The 17,067-nt window shown below is 37.3% G+C and overlaps 1 pseudogene; it reads left to right on the top strand.

The window, feature by feature from the left end:
- Positions 1-249: 249 nt before the first annotated feature.
- Positions 250-10,863, top strand: LOC113355766 (annotated as a pseudogene).
- The last annotated feature ends 6,204 nt before the right edge of the window (positions 10,864-17,067 follow it).

The raw sequence follows: 17,067 nt of genomic DNA, 5'->3' as shown, positions 1-17,067 counted from the left end.
GATGGCTGGTCCCTTTCCATTGGGCGTTCAGGAGCAACACGAGTTTCTTCATTCATGTGGGCCCGAGTGGAAACGCCTATTCTGGGTGTATCGAAGGCATCCCTTGTTGGCTCCATGGGTTGCCGTGGATCTTGTGGTAATCGTTCAGTTAAATTTTTGAGGAAAGTGAGTACCTCTTTCTGAGTTGCTGCCATATCCGTTTGAGTCTTATCAAGAACTTCCTACCTCTACATCAAATCTGTGATGGTAATGGGAGATGGTCCTCCTCTTGCTCCTCGTCCTGATGAAGGAGTGGAAGTTGTTGCTTTGGTGACCACCAGAGGCATCGTACTTGAGGATATGCCGTGATTCGCGGCTGCTTTGGCTCTGGTGATAGGAGGCGTTACACTTACTGGAATATCTCCTGCTCTGCTGACGTTGGTGGTAGAAGAGACGACTCCACGGGATGTATTGATCACAGTAGCTCCACTGACAGGTACAACAATACCGAGAGTGTTATCCATACTAGGTCCCTCAGAATTGATTGCTGATCCAGACCTAAGTTCTACCATCTTGAAATGGATTGATGATTGAATTGGACCTTAGATCTATCCTTTTTGAAATTGACAAAATTGAATCAGATTTTGAAGCAATTGACTTCACAACTGAGAGATTAATCTCCCACTGTGGTCGCCAATTGTTTATGGGTGAAAACTATTTCTGCCGGTTTTGGTAATTTGGGGTGTGTGGATGAGAAATGAATCTAAACCCTTAACAAATGCACTGCACGGGAGTGCTTTTGATTCGAGAAATCAATATGTACAATTCTGGCCTAAACCAAGAAATGGCAGTTCCAGACTTGTTTCGGTCACAAAGTGAAGGAGATGGGGTTGATCTTAGGGAGGGAAGCGAATAAGGTGTTGAGATTGTGAAGGTGTTGGCTATGTATGACTTGTATCAGAAAGCTGAAATGGCTTGCAGAATGTAAGCTATCATTTCTGGTGTTGGAATACGTTGTATCCACACTTGATTTCTGTTTCGTCTCTTGTCTTGTGGAAATAGGGAGGAGAACCTATTTATACAAGTCATTGAGCCTAACCCTCGTCTCTCGTGGGAAGTGGAGGAAGTGGAGTGATGGAGTAGTGGAGTCGTGCGTTAATGCCACACGACCAGTCTTTCCCACTTCTCCCATCATCACTAACCGTCCATGTCTTCCTGACACGTTCTTGTGATGGCGCGTTGCACGCTGCACGCTGTAAACCGCCAGAAAAATACCCCAGTATGTATCCCCCATTTTGTGACATGCTTGATGTATCGAATGTGCGGATCGTGGGACCCACAGAAAGTAGCATGTGATGCTAGATTAAATAACTAAGTTATTCAGGAAGTCGATATTTATGAAATATCGTGTGTATTCTATGCATGTAATGTATCGAATATATTCAGCATGTACAAAGCATCGCTGTTTTAAGCTTAACAGAGTAAGTCGCGGATTAAGCGTCTTGAAATAGCATCACGTCCAGCCATCTTCGAGTGATCGTTTGGAGGTTGCATGGGCAAGCTATTTTGACCGGTCACTCTATATGGAAGAGTGGCGGACGGTGATCATGGTGATGCTTCATTGGTCGCCTAACTCTTGTCTTAGGCTGTCCGTCCAAGCTGGCGAAGTTGGACGTACGAGATGACTTGCGACCCACATCTGCGACCGTCGGATTAGGGTTTAGGAGGTGCAAGCACCTACTTTCAGCTTGGTCGAATCCATGCATGGGAGATGTTTTTGGCAAGACTGACCGGGCATGCGTGTAGACGGCTTTCCGGTGTACACGTTCGTACCTCACTGTCCTATAGAGATGTGATCTAAGCCACTCAATTTGTCCGATAAAGTTGAGTGGTCGAGATCGGTTTGCAATCGGAAACCGCGTGACCATGCCTACTTTGGGCGCACGAATCGAGGCGTCTAGCCATGGTCGGCCTTGGCCGATTGGTCACGCAGTAGACGGGCCCACGGTGATTGTATTGACATGCTTGGGACCCTTTGAATCTACATCTACACCCTCCATCTATGCCTGCGAAGATGGATGGTCGTGACTGATTTGCGACACATGTGATATGCCACAAACCCTAATTAGGGTTTCTTGTGCACGCTATTGTGGCTGGAAGAATTTGCAAGCTATGCTCCTTGTATAGGGTGGCCGACCATGTGGGGCCCACATTGGGCCGGTGGTGAACATGCCAATACCTGTCTGATGGCTATGGGTCTGATCTAAGCCATCCAAACATGCCGGTGAAGTTAGATGGCCGTGATCGATTTAAGACCCTTAGTGGAATTTCCTGTGACCTTTAAAGCATCACGCCGACCGAACTTTGAGAAAGCGTTCGCTCCTCCCTGGCTAGGTCGTGAGAAAGTCGGTCAGGTAAGGAAAGAGTGGGCCCCCTGGTGTGCAGGACAACGCTTGTCCAACCGGTCATGGGTTGATCCACGCCGTCCAAACATGCCGGTGAAGTTGGACGGTCGTGACTATTTTGAGATCGATATTGGCGGCCTTTGTTCGTGCGAACCTTCTCCAAAACGGTTTCACCAGCTCGACCATCCTTTTCCAGGCTGGCGTTTGGTGACTGTTTTGGAGGCATGACATGCGTTCGACCGACCAGAGCATAAACGGGCCCGCTGGTGGTCATTAAGGTGGTATCCTGCTCCTGCTGAGGATCGTCTAGACTGGATAAATCATGCGGCCAACTTGCGTGGTCGTGATTATGTCTGAGACTGGCATGGATAGTCCAGATGCTCGATCGGGCTAGTATAGCACACCGAGAGATGTATGCTCAATCGGGCTAGTATAACACACTGAGAGTTGTAGCATGTACGCGTATTTCGTGCATGCTTCATTATTGACACTTGGAGATTCGTGTTACTCTGCTGAGAGCAACACTCAGTCGTCATGTTGCACCAATAATGAGAGTTCAGCGGGAACAACACAGGAAATACAAGGCTAATCATGCATTAATAAATTATGCTATAAATTCACGGGGTATATGGGATTGTTGCTACATGCTCCATACTGGATGAATTTGTATATTTAATTCACAGAATACTGGGATTGTTGCCACATGCTCCATTCTAGGTGAATTAGTAAAGTGAAGAAGTATTCATCACTTATCAGTGGCTTTATCCTTTGCAGGATGTCAGCATATAAATTTGGTTTTACAATTTTATCCCTGAACTAAATCCACCATCAACAATTCTTTAATTTATATTATTGTTGCATTTCTTAAACTAACTAGGTCATCTAATTTTGGACGGAGGGAGTATGGATTAAAGCAACCAGTCATAAGATACTCGTCAGATTCTTCTTGTATACAAGTGTTTTTATGGGAGATTCTTCACATAATTGATCAGTGTTTCAACTTTAAGTCAAAGTTTAAGACTCCTTTTACGCAGACTGCAAGTGTCTTTCACCTCTACGGCTCTACCCAGAGCCTAGTTAGCAATTCATGGTACGAGGAGTAGTTCGGGTGGCGTACATACGGGAATTATACGGATCCGGATAGGTTAAATTCAGTTAGAAAGTCGGTTGATGGTTCTTTGTTCGGAACTGATACATATGTATAATTCGTTTTAGAAATGTGAGTTCGGTACTCAAAATTCGCCTTTATTAAATAATAAAATTTTAGAATTTTAGGGTGGGGTAATGTAGTTTGTGCTAGGTCCCAGGGTTTTTTTGCATTTGTGGTTTTCCCGTTAATAAAAGTTCTGCATTATATTTGTTTATACAATAGAAATATCACACGTTGTGCATAGTTCAATCAATTAGATAATCTAGAGTCCAGAGAGAGTTGGGTGAAGAACTCGAGTGAAACTTCTTTTATGCGAAAAGAAACTTCTCTCTCGCATGTATTTTGAGTGAAACATCTTGTTGTCCCCTTCACTTTTGACTGAAATATATACCCAAGAAGCAGAAACAATTTTATTTTATGAGTGATTTTACTTTTACCAAAGAATAAAACATCTTCTATTTCAACGTAAAAATGCAAAATCAGTCCGAGAAATAGCATTTAGCATGCAATTTACATATAAATTTGATATGTATGAAAATTATTTTTTATTTTCTAATCGAGTTATTATTTTATATAGTTGTTGGGACATAATAATGTGTAAGATAAATTTTTGGAATATATTATTTTATAATATTAATATTACGGAATTTATTATTTAAGCACTAAGGACCCGAGTCGGGAGTCGGAAGCAGAAAATTCTATTATTTTAACGAGAGCATTATATTAAAATAGAAAATTCTGGTCCGACACTCCAACTTATATGGGCGGAGAAGGAAAGTATCTTATTAAGAAAATACCTCTTTTCCTATGTTACCCCCTTACTTATTGAGAAAAACTACTGTATAAATTTTAATGAAAAAAACTACTGTATAAATTTTAATAATTATCTAAACCTGTGGATTAATATGAAAATGTTGTGCTAACTAGGTGTTGGACTTGCGAATTTCATTCATACCCGGTGCAAACAAGATATTGCATCAACACAGACAGTGCAAAAAGTGCATTTCACCATAAAGGAGAAAATAATCACTAGTATATGTACCCACTATGGGTATGCCAAACTTCCAAACTCATGGGTGCAGATCCTCTGTATCCAAAAACCCATGTACCCTCTGTACCCACTAATCAGCTCTTGACACTTGTATAAGCATAACTAATCATATTCTTACCTTATTCATCTCCCTTAATTACAGAAAGAGATTTTTGGGAATTGGATTTAATGAGGAAAGTAAATGATTTATTATTCTCTCTTAAAATGTATCTGCATTTCATTTGCTTGAGTTTCTATGGGAACCGTTTGATTGATTCGGTGATGATATTTTATTGATCAGCTGATTCGTGGTGATGAAGATAAACCCCATTAAATTTGTTATCGAGTTTATCGTGATGATTAAATTAAATCCTCATTAAATTTGATATCAAGTTTATTAAAACTTTTTAGGTATATAATTTCTTTTAGATGATTTAACAATTTGTTAGGAGTATTTCCTATTGTTTATCAACAATACTCACTGCGTATTAGTAAGTTAGATGTATACCAGTTATATACTGTCATCTTATATGATATGGTGTTTGCTTTTGATCATGCATGATTTAAAGACGAAGTATAACTAGTTTATCTTATTTTTGTTTTTAATTTTTCTCCATAAATAGTAAAGATGGAGACATAAAGATGAAAACGCGACATATATGGAAGGAATATATGAATTTCGTTTTGGTAAAATAGGTAAAAAAACGTGTCATTATTTGAATGGCCGGCACAAAGGGCACAGGGGTTTTTGGGTACAGAGGATCTGTATCCCAAATTCATATGCCTATATGTCAGAAATAACAGATAGGCATATGTGATGAAGTGTTTATCTAGTGATAGAGATTCCATCGCTCGATGGTCTTTCCATCCAGCGATGGTCAGACCATCTCCAACAATGGTCAGACTATCTCCGAGTAATTATATATATATATATCTCCTTTTCTCCTACTTTTTCACTTTTCTAATACTATATTTTTACACATTTTTATGGAACTTGCTAGACACACCAAAGTATTGTACTTCGTTTTGTCCCGAAGGGAATCACACGGACCTACCCTTGCATGCTTAGCATAGAGATTTGGAAAGGGTAGCTGTGGGCCCCATCATCCTCTCACACGGTACAGACGCTCGGTACTTTGTTTCGGTGTGTGTCAATCATTTCCGTATTTTTATACCTAAAGGGTCCAACTTAATATATTATAATACTCCACACAAATACAAATATATATTCGAGACTAGAGAGTAAAAACTTTTATTAGCGAAGAAGTAGAAACACTTTTATTATCACATAACACAGGTCGAAATTCGAGACTAGACAGTAAAAACTAGGAGAAGGCAAACATCTTTTCTTAATTATGGACCAGTATAAGCATGTGGTAGAGTGAGACAGGATGGAAAAGTATATGTCTCGTTTGGTCTTGTCCCGTTATCGTCTTGTCTAGAGAGTATAGAGTTTATAGACCAGCTAAACTCTAGATACCTAACGAGAGGTAATGAGACGTAACCACTAAACTCAGCAGCTACGACTGAAATCACTGACCCTACTAGGTTACTATTTATTACAAAAGAAGTTAGCTCTTCGGGAAATGTTTTCCTTTTATTTTACTCTCTCCGTCTCTCGTTACTATCTAACCTACTTTAGCTCCATGCCTACGGCCACACTCACTAGCAATTATTATTTCTTTCTCGGTCATTACTAGCCAGTTTAAATTATTAGTATTATTAAAAATTATTTCAGAGTTGGTGTAAACTCTAGATTTTCTGAAACTCTATAGGACATAGAGGTTCAATTTTCCACAGCATGTGAGCAACAAAGTAAAACCCCATCTGAACTCTACTCCTGAAGTAGATAGGTTTGAGACTCGAGATTAGTTATTAAAAAAGGTATAAGTGATAAGAAAACATCTTTCCAGATGGATTTGTAAGCAGGAGTGGAGGGAGACTGGAAAGAAAAGCAGAAGTCTCTTCTTGTCTCGATAGTATACACCATACACCAACTAAAGTCTAGAGTTAGAATGAGTTAATGAGATGTAACTAGCGCCAGGCGGACATCAGATATTTACGATCTACGATTATACATTTTTCCTGTCTAATTCTATAGGTCTGATTCCCAGTCCAGCCAGTGTTTTACCTAAAATACATGTGAGAAATAGAATTCTTCCCTCGCTAGAAGTGCAAGATACAAGCTAAGAGTGATGAAAGTGAAAGATAGGTGAAAACGCAAATTTTTGAGTGAGCACTGACGTGAAAAGAATAACTTCCACTTATCCCAAGTGTATTTTCCCATCACATAATATAATATAAGGTATGATAATAATAATAAAAATCTCAGCCCGGAGCCCCCCCATCCACTTCTGCTCCCTTGGCTAGGTTACCCATGAGCCTCGCTGGTAGGCTAGCACAACAACCTGTTCAATTAATGTAGTGGTATGTCGTTGGAGAGCTTAGATTGTTAGGCTTCCAACTAGTTAATGTAATACTCTTTATCCAATAATTATAAAAATATATAATAATAATAATAATGATAAATTAATAAAACAGTTATTATACTTCCCTGGGTATCATCGAAAGTAGTTTAATTAATTAATTAATGTAGCTTATTACTGGGAGTAGGTTAAGGCCCTTAAGGGTAATTAGTGGAGGTGAAAACATAACGTTTCACTCCAAATACATGTTAGAAAAGTAACTCTACACTCAAAATTTATTCAATATAAAGTTGGTGAAAATATAGTTTTGCAACTGAAACACCGGTGTGTGTGATAGAAACCATGCATAGGGCACATGGCAAAAGCTTAAAAGGGGTTGTTTCCCTCGTGGTACATATATATAGTACACAATGTCTAAAACTGGCGTGCCAAACAGACCCTTACAGTTTGCATCATGCAAAAAAGGTGTTTTCCAAAAAATTGAGGAGGAAGGTGGAGAAAAAGGAAAAACCTATAATATGTTTGTTATTATATTTTGTTTCAAGCTTCTTCTCAACTTTCATTCTCGTTATTGTTGCGATATTGGATGTTATCATACTCGGGTTTCTTTGCCTTCTTCCTTTTAGTAGCGGCAATGATATACTAGGATTTTTTTCTTAACCTTGTTTTGTCATTTGCTCCTAAGTCCTACCTTTATAAGAATAAAAAAAGAAGAGAGAGAATGGGAAAAAGAGGTAGAGTACAGCTGAAGAGGATAGCTCACGAGGAGATTTTATTAATAAAAAGGCAAAGAAAACAGAAATAGTGGGGGCAAGGCCAAACCTCAGGAGAAGGAGAGAAAGAGAAAAAGAACAAAAGATAACATGTTACAGATTATTTGAAACGATAAGAAGACAGACTCGGTCTGTCACTAGCCAAAGATGCTCGTATAAAATATGGTGGCTCATTCCACCATTGAGACCCTGTAGTAGCTCCGCGTTTAGTCAACAAATCAACCATTGTGTTACCTTCTCTATAAATATGAGAATATCTGAATTTTATCGATGATAAAATCTCAAACAATTTTCCCAAAAGAAGAACAATGAAGGAAGATATTCTCCAACAAAAGTTTAGTTGTTAAAAAAAATACTACTATTTTGGTTTACTAAAAGAATCACCTCTATTTCTTGATTAATAGACATTTTTTTTGGGCTGTTTTTGATAAGAGTTGTTGTAGTTGTACCTCATGCAATAAACCTGATGTGTTACAGTGGGTTCAACATACTATCGCTTCAGTTTAGTCTTTAGTGTAACCCCAAAGAGGTAGCCAATGTCACTGGAGCTCGAATAGGTTATTTCTATATATTTATTATGTTAATTCCAAAATTACTATCGGCAAGTTATATTATAGTATTAGTTTAGCATTCATAAAACTTGGCACCGTGTGGGTGCATGCACTGATGCATCACTTACATAGCAAATATTGAACTTTATGAGATACATACCTATAAATTTATAATGAAATTGAAATTTAGAATCGTATCAATGTCTTCAACTAAATGGCATGTTTTGGTTAATCTTGTAATTTCTCATATGTAAACTTCATTAAGGCCATGAAAGCATCGAAAGGTTTAGCGAACATTAATTACTATCATGACTATTATTATTTTTAGTGAGAAAATGATTTATTTTCATAAAAAATGCACAGTAAAATTTATGATGTTTAGTAGGGAGCGCCAGAGCGAAACTAACAGAAATTGTTTTTCCTTGTTTATAACCGGATTAGTTATAACAAACTTTTAACAAAATTGTGGTACATATTCATGTAAACTAAGGTTCAATATTATTTCGCTCCACCATCTAAGCTTCAGTGTTCATGTACGACTGTTTCTTTTCTTTTAACCTCTTAAATTTTGGTGCACTAACGCAGCATGGACGCCATCCTTGAACGATATGAAAGACAATGTTGTGTTGCGGAAGAGCTTGTTGCAACTGATCAAGAATTACTGGTACGTGAGTACTGCATATATACACATTGATAACCTCTAGTTTGAAGCTCATGACAAGATATGTCCACATACACATAGTTATAGATGAAGCTCAGTTCAAGCTAAGATCAATAAGCCATTCCTTCAAAAGAAAAAGATCTAATCGATAATCCTTATTAGAGGCCTACTGATCAGCTTGAACTGATTAGCTCGGCATATCTCAATTTTGTATAAGGTAAAAATAAATTCACCCATATACATTGGTACCCACAACATGTCAGGAAAAATCACCTAGAATAAATGATGCGGAAGGAAGGAGAAGTTCAAGTTAGTTAAACATCTTTGATTGAGTTGGAAATTCCCTGATTTCATATATATTTTTCCTCTCATTTGTATGTTTTAGTATACGAGTTTTTTAAGAAAAAATAACAACAACATGGAAAATTATTTCTTTGATAGCCTTAATGGTGGATTAATACGAAATTATCATACCGGATGCATGTCTAACTATTTTAAGCATGTCCTCCATGCATCTCTTTTGATCCTTTATAATCTAATTTTCTTTAGCGGTGATCCATCACTGTGACTCCATAGTAAGGATTCCTCATATGCCTTAAGGTCTAACATGCATAGTGAAATTAGTTAATTCAGTGATAAATAATTCAGAGCACTAGATATAGCTTGTAACTTGATTGGTGCTTCTTATTATAGCGCAACTGGTCCTCAGAATATACCTCAGTTAAGGACAAAGTTTAAGTTCTGCAAAGAAACCAAAGGTACGTATTTATTTATTAGGTATGTATATTAATATGTAAGATGAAACACTATACTTACCATGTGGCAGCCGAATCATCTGCATATCATCTAAAATGTCTACGTTCAGTAGAGATGCATGTATCTCTTTGTATACAAATCTCAATTTTAGCGCCTTTGAATGGAATAAACACAGACATTTTGTAATTAGATTGCAATTTAAGTTTGAAACTCGATAAAAATAAAAAACGAAAAATTCTGACACTCAAATAACGAAGGGTTTACTTTTTCTTTTGGGGAGGTGGGGGTGAGGGTGAGGGTGGGGGGAAACAGATTACAAACTTGTATGAAAGTACTATAAAGGGGTCATTAATATAATAACGTGAGAATCCAACAGGCATATGATGGGAGAAGATTTGGAATCCTTCAGTGTGAAAGAGCTACAAAATTTGGAGCACCAACTTGATACTTCCCTGAAGAACATCAAATCAAGAAAGGTATATACAAATAAATATTACTTGGTAACTAATTTGTATCTCTGTTTTGAGTTATTTATATGACTTTTTTCATATTTATTTTAGACAGAACCAGATGTTGTATGAATCCATTTCTGATCTTCAGAGAAAGGTTTATCCTCTCCATTCCTCTCACATACAGAAAAACATGCTTTATATACGTTTGACTAATCAAAGGTGACAAATTTCTCATGCATATACATTGTTGTTGTTATAAATGACAGGAAAAATCTTTAAAAGAGCAGAATATCGTTCTAGGGGACAAGGTAATTTACTATCTCTAATAAAATAAAGGGGTAGCATTAGTTGGATTCAAATTAGATTCAAATATAGGGTGGATGCTTGGTCTAGGGTGTTCGAATCCACCTTAAAAGTAATTGTATGTCAACTTTAATATCTTTCATTTTCTAGCTAGAAACGTTCTTGATCATGAAGTTATTCCTTGTTGTATATAGATCAAGGAGAAAGAACAAGAACTGGGGACATTGGGTCAGCAGCAGTGCAACCAAGCTCAAGCTCAAAATACATGACCCAAAGTTCAGAACTCACCGACCATCATTTTCTCGCAGGAACTTCCTTATGAGTCTCCTGCAAGAGCCATAGTTATTCCATGGTGGATGCTTGGTCTCAAACAATAGAAGGATATTCACTTCCATGGCGGGTGCTTGGTCTCAACTCTCAATCAATAGAAAGATATTGTGCTAACTAGGTGTAGCCCTTGCGAATTTCATTCATAGCAGGTGCAAACAAGATATTGCATCTACATAGACAGTGCAAAAAGTGTATTTCACCATAAAGGCGAAAATATTCACCAGTGTAAGAGCAACTCCAATGGGGTGCAAACAAGCCATTTTACACCCACAGTAGGACGGACAAACACGTAAAATGGATGTAGAAACCCTCAAATAAAAGGGTTTGTCCATCGCCTCCTAAGATGAACCGAGCGTTTCAACTTAGGACGACCATCCCAAGTTGAGATGAGCCCTTCAATTGAAAATATTAAGTTTTATTAAGTACTTGTATCAGTGAGGTTCCGTTGAAGAGTTGTAGGGTCTCCAACTTCTATGGATCTCCTGCTATTCTTAGATAGGTTACAAAGTTTTTCTTTACCCACCGAAAATATATTAAGCACCGAGTGGGCACCGAGAGGTATCACACGGACCCAATACATCATAGAGAAGGGAAGAAGTGGTCCCCATCACCCTCTCACACGATGCACTCTACGATCCGTCTTCTTCGGTGGATGGACAACTTTGCTACACACACCGTAGAAGAGTACTGTGAATTGCACATCGGGGAAATCTGACGGTCTAGGAATGGCTCTAAACATCGGGATAGGGAGGGGGGAAGGAATGGGTCCCACCATCCTCTCACACGGTGCACACACCGCTCGGTGTATAAATCATTTCCGGTGGATAAATCATTCTCGTTACATACTAGGCTACCCTTCTCCTAGGGCATGGACTAGCGAAAATCGAAAAAGAAAAAGAGAGATAAAAGCAAATGTCTTTTCTGAAGATCTGGGGGCAGACTACGACTTCGATATCTAATAAGTATTATGCTTGGAAGGGTCTTGTCGTGTCATCTAAAGAGAAGAAACCCTAGCATAGACCAGGGGTAAGCAGTCAAGCAGACATCAATCTTATTAGGAATACAGGGTTCAGTCAAGTCAAGTCGTACTGACTTGACCTGCCCAAGTCTGTCTAAGTCTGTCATTATAAATATATCTCCCCTGTATCTGTAAGCTGTACTGAACAATATATCAATTCTAAAGATTTTACAAATCTATGGGTCCAAATCCTTACCGTGTCATGATGGATTTCTCACACCACATTAGTTGTTCTGGTTGTACATGATGGATCAACATAACTAAAGGCAGAATTTACGTTGAGGAGTCCCAGAATTTATGGAAATTTCAATCTATGTATCGGAAAGGCATTGTCTTATTTTATAATTTATTTTTATGAGCAAATATTATTAGTATGCGTATAAATCCATATCGCTGATTGTGTACATCAGGACTTATTTGATAATAATAATAATGGAAATTCGCATAGCACGGGCACAAATATTGTCGTCTTAGAAAGTCGTTAACAATTTTCAAATTCACTCAAAAAATCCATAGAAAAACTATCTTTTTCTCGAAATAGAGTGATAGAAAGCTGAGAGTATCCGAAAATTGGTGAAAATGGAGATTTGCACTTGAAACACTGATGCGAAAAAAAACACTCATTTCCCTCGGAATACACATAATATTAAAGTAGAGACTACACACCAAGTGATCCTTACAAGCCTGGGGAACGCTCTCCCCACAACATCACCAAACAAAATATTGTTCAAAAAAAGGAAGTAACAACCACCCATGCATCAGTTAGACCACCACCCATGCATCAGTTAGGCAGACAAAATAAGCTGCTTTTCCAGACATAATGATCAACTGTGATGTTTCCATCCTTGTAGTGATGCTCAAGCATAAGCTGATGAAAACAATAAAACATAGATTTTAGATCTTCTAACGGACACCTACATAACCAGTAACACACATAAATATTGTAGACATTCACAGCAAGGTCAATTCTAAATCTTAAATGTACCTTCGACGTAGATATCCTTCGTTATATTTAGCTCATCAAGTTGAGACACCAAGTTCTTGAGAATGCGGCTGGTCTTCCAGACCATGACCTGACCATTTACCAAGGCATCATTTTTCTTCTTGATCAAATCATTTAACTGCCACACTTTCTGATTCTTTAATATCCTCAATAGTTTTTAAAGCACTACCATTGTTCCTTAAGTTTTTCCCTACAAGACATTCAGAATAGTAATCGTCCTCCTTAGCGACCCATGCATACAGACCTTTCTTTACCAAACCACCAAGGTTATCCAAAGCATAATGTTTTTCCCCAAATTGGTTGTCATTATACTTACTGTCCAAAGACATTGCATGAGTAAAGCCCAACCAATCTTCCGTAAAATCCACAATCTCCTGACCAGTAGGGGTATTCTCAGGACCCCATATAGTACGTACCTTCACAGGCTTAAACCCAGCCAACTGCTCTTTAATCGCCTTATTACTAATATCTATGACCTTACTCACAACAACAACTTTCCATGGGTATACAAATTTCTTCTCACCCACCACAGTAGATGATGAACCAACATCCCTGGAAAACTCCTTAGAAGATTTGTTCTCCAAATAGCGAGCTAGAGCCCTATGATTGGATTTACCTCGAAATTTAAGGGAAGATCTCATCTTACCAGAATCCTTAGCATGTTGAACTAAATGATCATATGCATAAGTTTATGTTTTTTTACCTACACAATAAGGACATTTATACATAGAATTACTTTCTGATACAATGACTAAACCATTTTGTAGCTTTTGATATGCTTTTTCTTCATAACGTGGCATTTCACTCTCACTTTCGCTCTCACATGTGTTTTCTTATGATGAATAAATCTCATCAATTTTTATTTTTGGAGTAGGAGAAGAAAAATCCATTCTTGAACAACTCTCTGATTTTTGTATTAACTATATCTCCTAATGTCTCGTTTTAATGGCTTCTATGAACTCTCAATTCTTCTAATATGATTCCAGATGAATTCTTAATATAATGTGAAAACCTAGGGTACTTAATTTCGAGATACATATCCTCTACTTGATACCCCTATATTGGTTGTCAGTCTCTTGTCACATTTCAGTCGTTTACGTGTGGTACACAGGGTATGTATGTCTCTTGTCTTTTCAGGGGCACACGTATAATCTTAGTAAATCTTAATACGCCCCTATGGGGACAAAAAAGCAGACGTCTTATCTTCCCCATGACAATTTCAGTCGACCCACATTTCGAAACAAGGGAAATGATTAATTTACCGGAAGAAAATCCAATAAGTATCTTGCTTGGGATTCGTCTCGTCTAGTCCAATCGGTCAGAGAGTAGTACAGTTGAGCGTAGATAACCTAAACTCTAGACTCTTAGAGTTCTAGAATCAGTAAGTTTGTAACCAGGAGGAGGAGAAGCAGACATCAGATATTAGCTGTCTAGGATAGGTAGTGGACTGGGTTTGGAAACGGGTTAATAAATTTTAGCGATCCAACTTTAGATGTAGGGTCTGGATTGATTTTCCCAAATTTATCCCACTTCCATTTGTCCTGCTTGTAACCTTTTCCAGAACGGAAAATGTCATTCTATAGGTCCAATTTTCACTAATCTGTTTGCAGATTTAAATAATGTCATTTATGCGCACGCGTAAGCCCACACATGTGGGGAATTAGTCATTTAACGGTTAGTTTCTGTATCCGGGAAATATCCAGTTTATAAAAAAAAAAAAATAGATAAGTGAAAACGGGACATATTCACCATTTTCTCTGGGAACAAGCATGTGAGAATAATAATTCTTCACGGCAATAAAAGTGCAAAAACCAAGTTACTATTAAAAATCCAAAAATTATGTTTTGCATTTGAACACTGATGTGAAAAACCAACTTCCACTCATCACAAGTGAAAATTGGAATATTCCCTCAAATAATAGTAATAAAACAGTACAGTTAATGCAGGTAAAAAAACAATATTTCTCGCCGAATACGTGAGACAAAAATAATTCTTCGCTCGATTTTAAATAGAAGCGCAAGACACAAGTTACAATTATATACTCCCTCCACTTTAGGTGAGGTTTTGGAGTTTTCACGTATATTAAGAAATGGAGAGAGATATGAAGATTTTCCATCTATACCCTTAAGAAAAGTCTTCAAACATTAATTGTTATTAGTGCATTTAATAAAAACTTATAGTTCCAAGAAAAAAGTTAGGGTGCTATTAGTAGTTTTGTGGAAAAATATGAAAACTTTCAAGTATTGTGGAACAAAAAAATAACTAAAATGGAACGGAGGGGAATATTCCATTTTTCACATAGGAGTTTAGCACTTGGGAACTGATGTGAATAAAACAGCTTCCACTCATCACAAGTAAAAAGGGGAATATTCCCTCACATAATATAGTTAGTATAAGACAACGCAATTAACGCAGGTAAAAAACCACAATGTTTCACTCCAAATAAATGTGAGAAAAATTATTCTTCGCTCGTGTCCATATAAAAGTGCAACTGTGCAAGACACAAGCTACAATTATGTAGTGCAGTCATCCGTTTCTAAAAAATAGGCAATGATCCCATTTTTGGGTATTTCAAAATAATAAGCTGGTTTCCTTATAAGTAAACTCATAGGTTGTTGTTTTACTATTTTTCCCATCCATTTTTTTCCACGCGTGGTCGCATAAAAACTAAAGCTATCATTTCTCTTAAATTTTTGAAACATCAGTCCAATATATTTTGCCACGTATTGAATTTTCACGTGTTAAACTTTTGTTTGTCGCCTCCCCACACCATTTCTCATATCTCCACCACCGTCACCACCATCTTCCTCTTTCTTGTCCCATCAGAGTTCATAACTTCTGATGATTTTTCAATGATTAACGTGTATAATCCCCACTGATATTAGTTGAATAATCAATTTTTATTTACAAATTCATCGAATTCGATTGAGAAGAACCGATTGAATCGGCATCATACGAATCACCACCACCATATTCTTGATTTTAAGTATCTCGATTACTCCTCATGCGATAAACAATTGATCACAAGATATTCAGTATAAAAGACGTAACACAAGTGCGGTTACAATGTGAAACAATTGATACAAAAAAAAATGGTGCAGAAACAATTGATCACGTCAAATATGGTGCAAAATACAATTTTCCCCATATATGATTTTCTGTATAGTAACTTAAATTAACATGAATAATAATACAGATTTACATGATCCATATACTAAGCAGAATCACGATGATGTAATCATGAACCTCATACTTTGCGGATATATTTTTTTAAAGCGAAATGATGCATTGGTTTCACAGTCTAACCGCACCTTATTCCCTCAATGGTCCACTAAATATTTGGTGAGGGCATACGTCATCATCATTTTCTTGCCTCCTCCTTCGCGACATGATTAGATTTAGAATTAAGCAATCTAGGATATTGCTTGTGTTTCACTTTCGCTAGTTAGTTAATTCTTATTGATGGTGTTTGAATATAACCATTGAGGCCTTCGGCACAAAAAGGTTTCAAAGATATTATGTGGTGTTTACATAATCGCACATAAATATCTCCTTCGTCGCACTTAAAATTTAAAATATGGTGCACAAACAATTCATCACGTGAAGTGTGGTGCAAACTACAATTTTCACTTTAAACAAATGATATTCAGACCTCTTTGCAAATACAAAATTATCTTAGCAGTTAGCATCCTTTGTAAACGTTTATATATATATTCTGAATATAATTAGGGAACTATGCATGCAGAACAAGCTGGACATGTTCTTTTTATTTTATTCACAAAGTATATATATCTATACACACATCTTATAATGTTGATGTTATCCTAAGCACCACAATTACCAATTAAAGCTCGTTTTCATCATCTTTTGTAAGAAAGTTACTAAATTCTATTCATACAACAAACACCACACATTTGGTAACGTTCCTTTTGATCTTAGTAAATGGAGTGGAATTCTGTAAACATCCGTTCCAAGATGATCAATACAAATGTACTAGGAGTTTTCCTAGTTGGTTGATTCCGATCTAGGTTAATCGCAAAGATCACTGACCTCATTGCGGAATAAGGTCAAGTGGGAAGATTTCGTGTTTTCCTCTTTGGATGTTTTTGTTTTTAGTTAACCAAAGAATGACAGAGATGCAACTGTTTTTCTTTTAAATACATTTATTCAGCAATATTTATGATGATAATGGAATAAGGACGATGATGAAACAAACTCAGTAAACCGTAT

Source organism: Papaver somniferum, chromosome 1 (assembly GCF_003573695.1).
Source record: "Papaver somniferum cultivar HN1 chromosome 1, ASM357369v1, whole genome shotgun sequence".
Classification (NCBI taxonomy): Eukaryota; Viridiplantae; Streptophyta; class Magnoliopsida; order Ranunculales; family Papaveraceae; genus Papaver; species Papaver somniferum.
The sequence above is the reverse complement of the archived record's forward strand: the minus strand, read 5'-3'. Positions and strand labels throughout refer to the sequence as shown.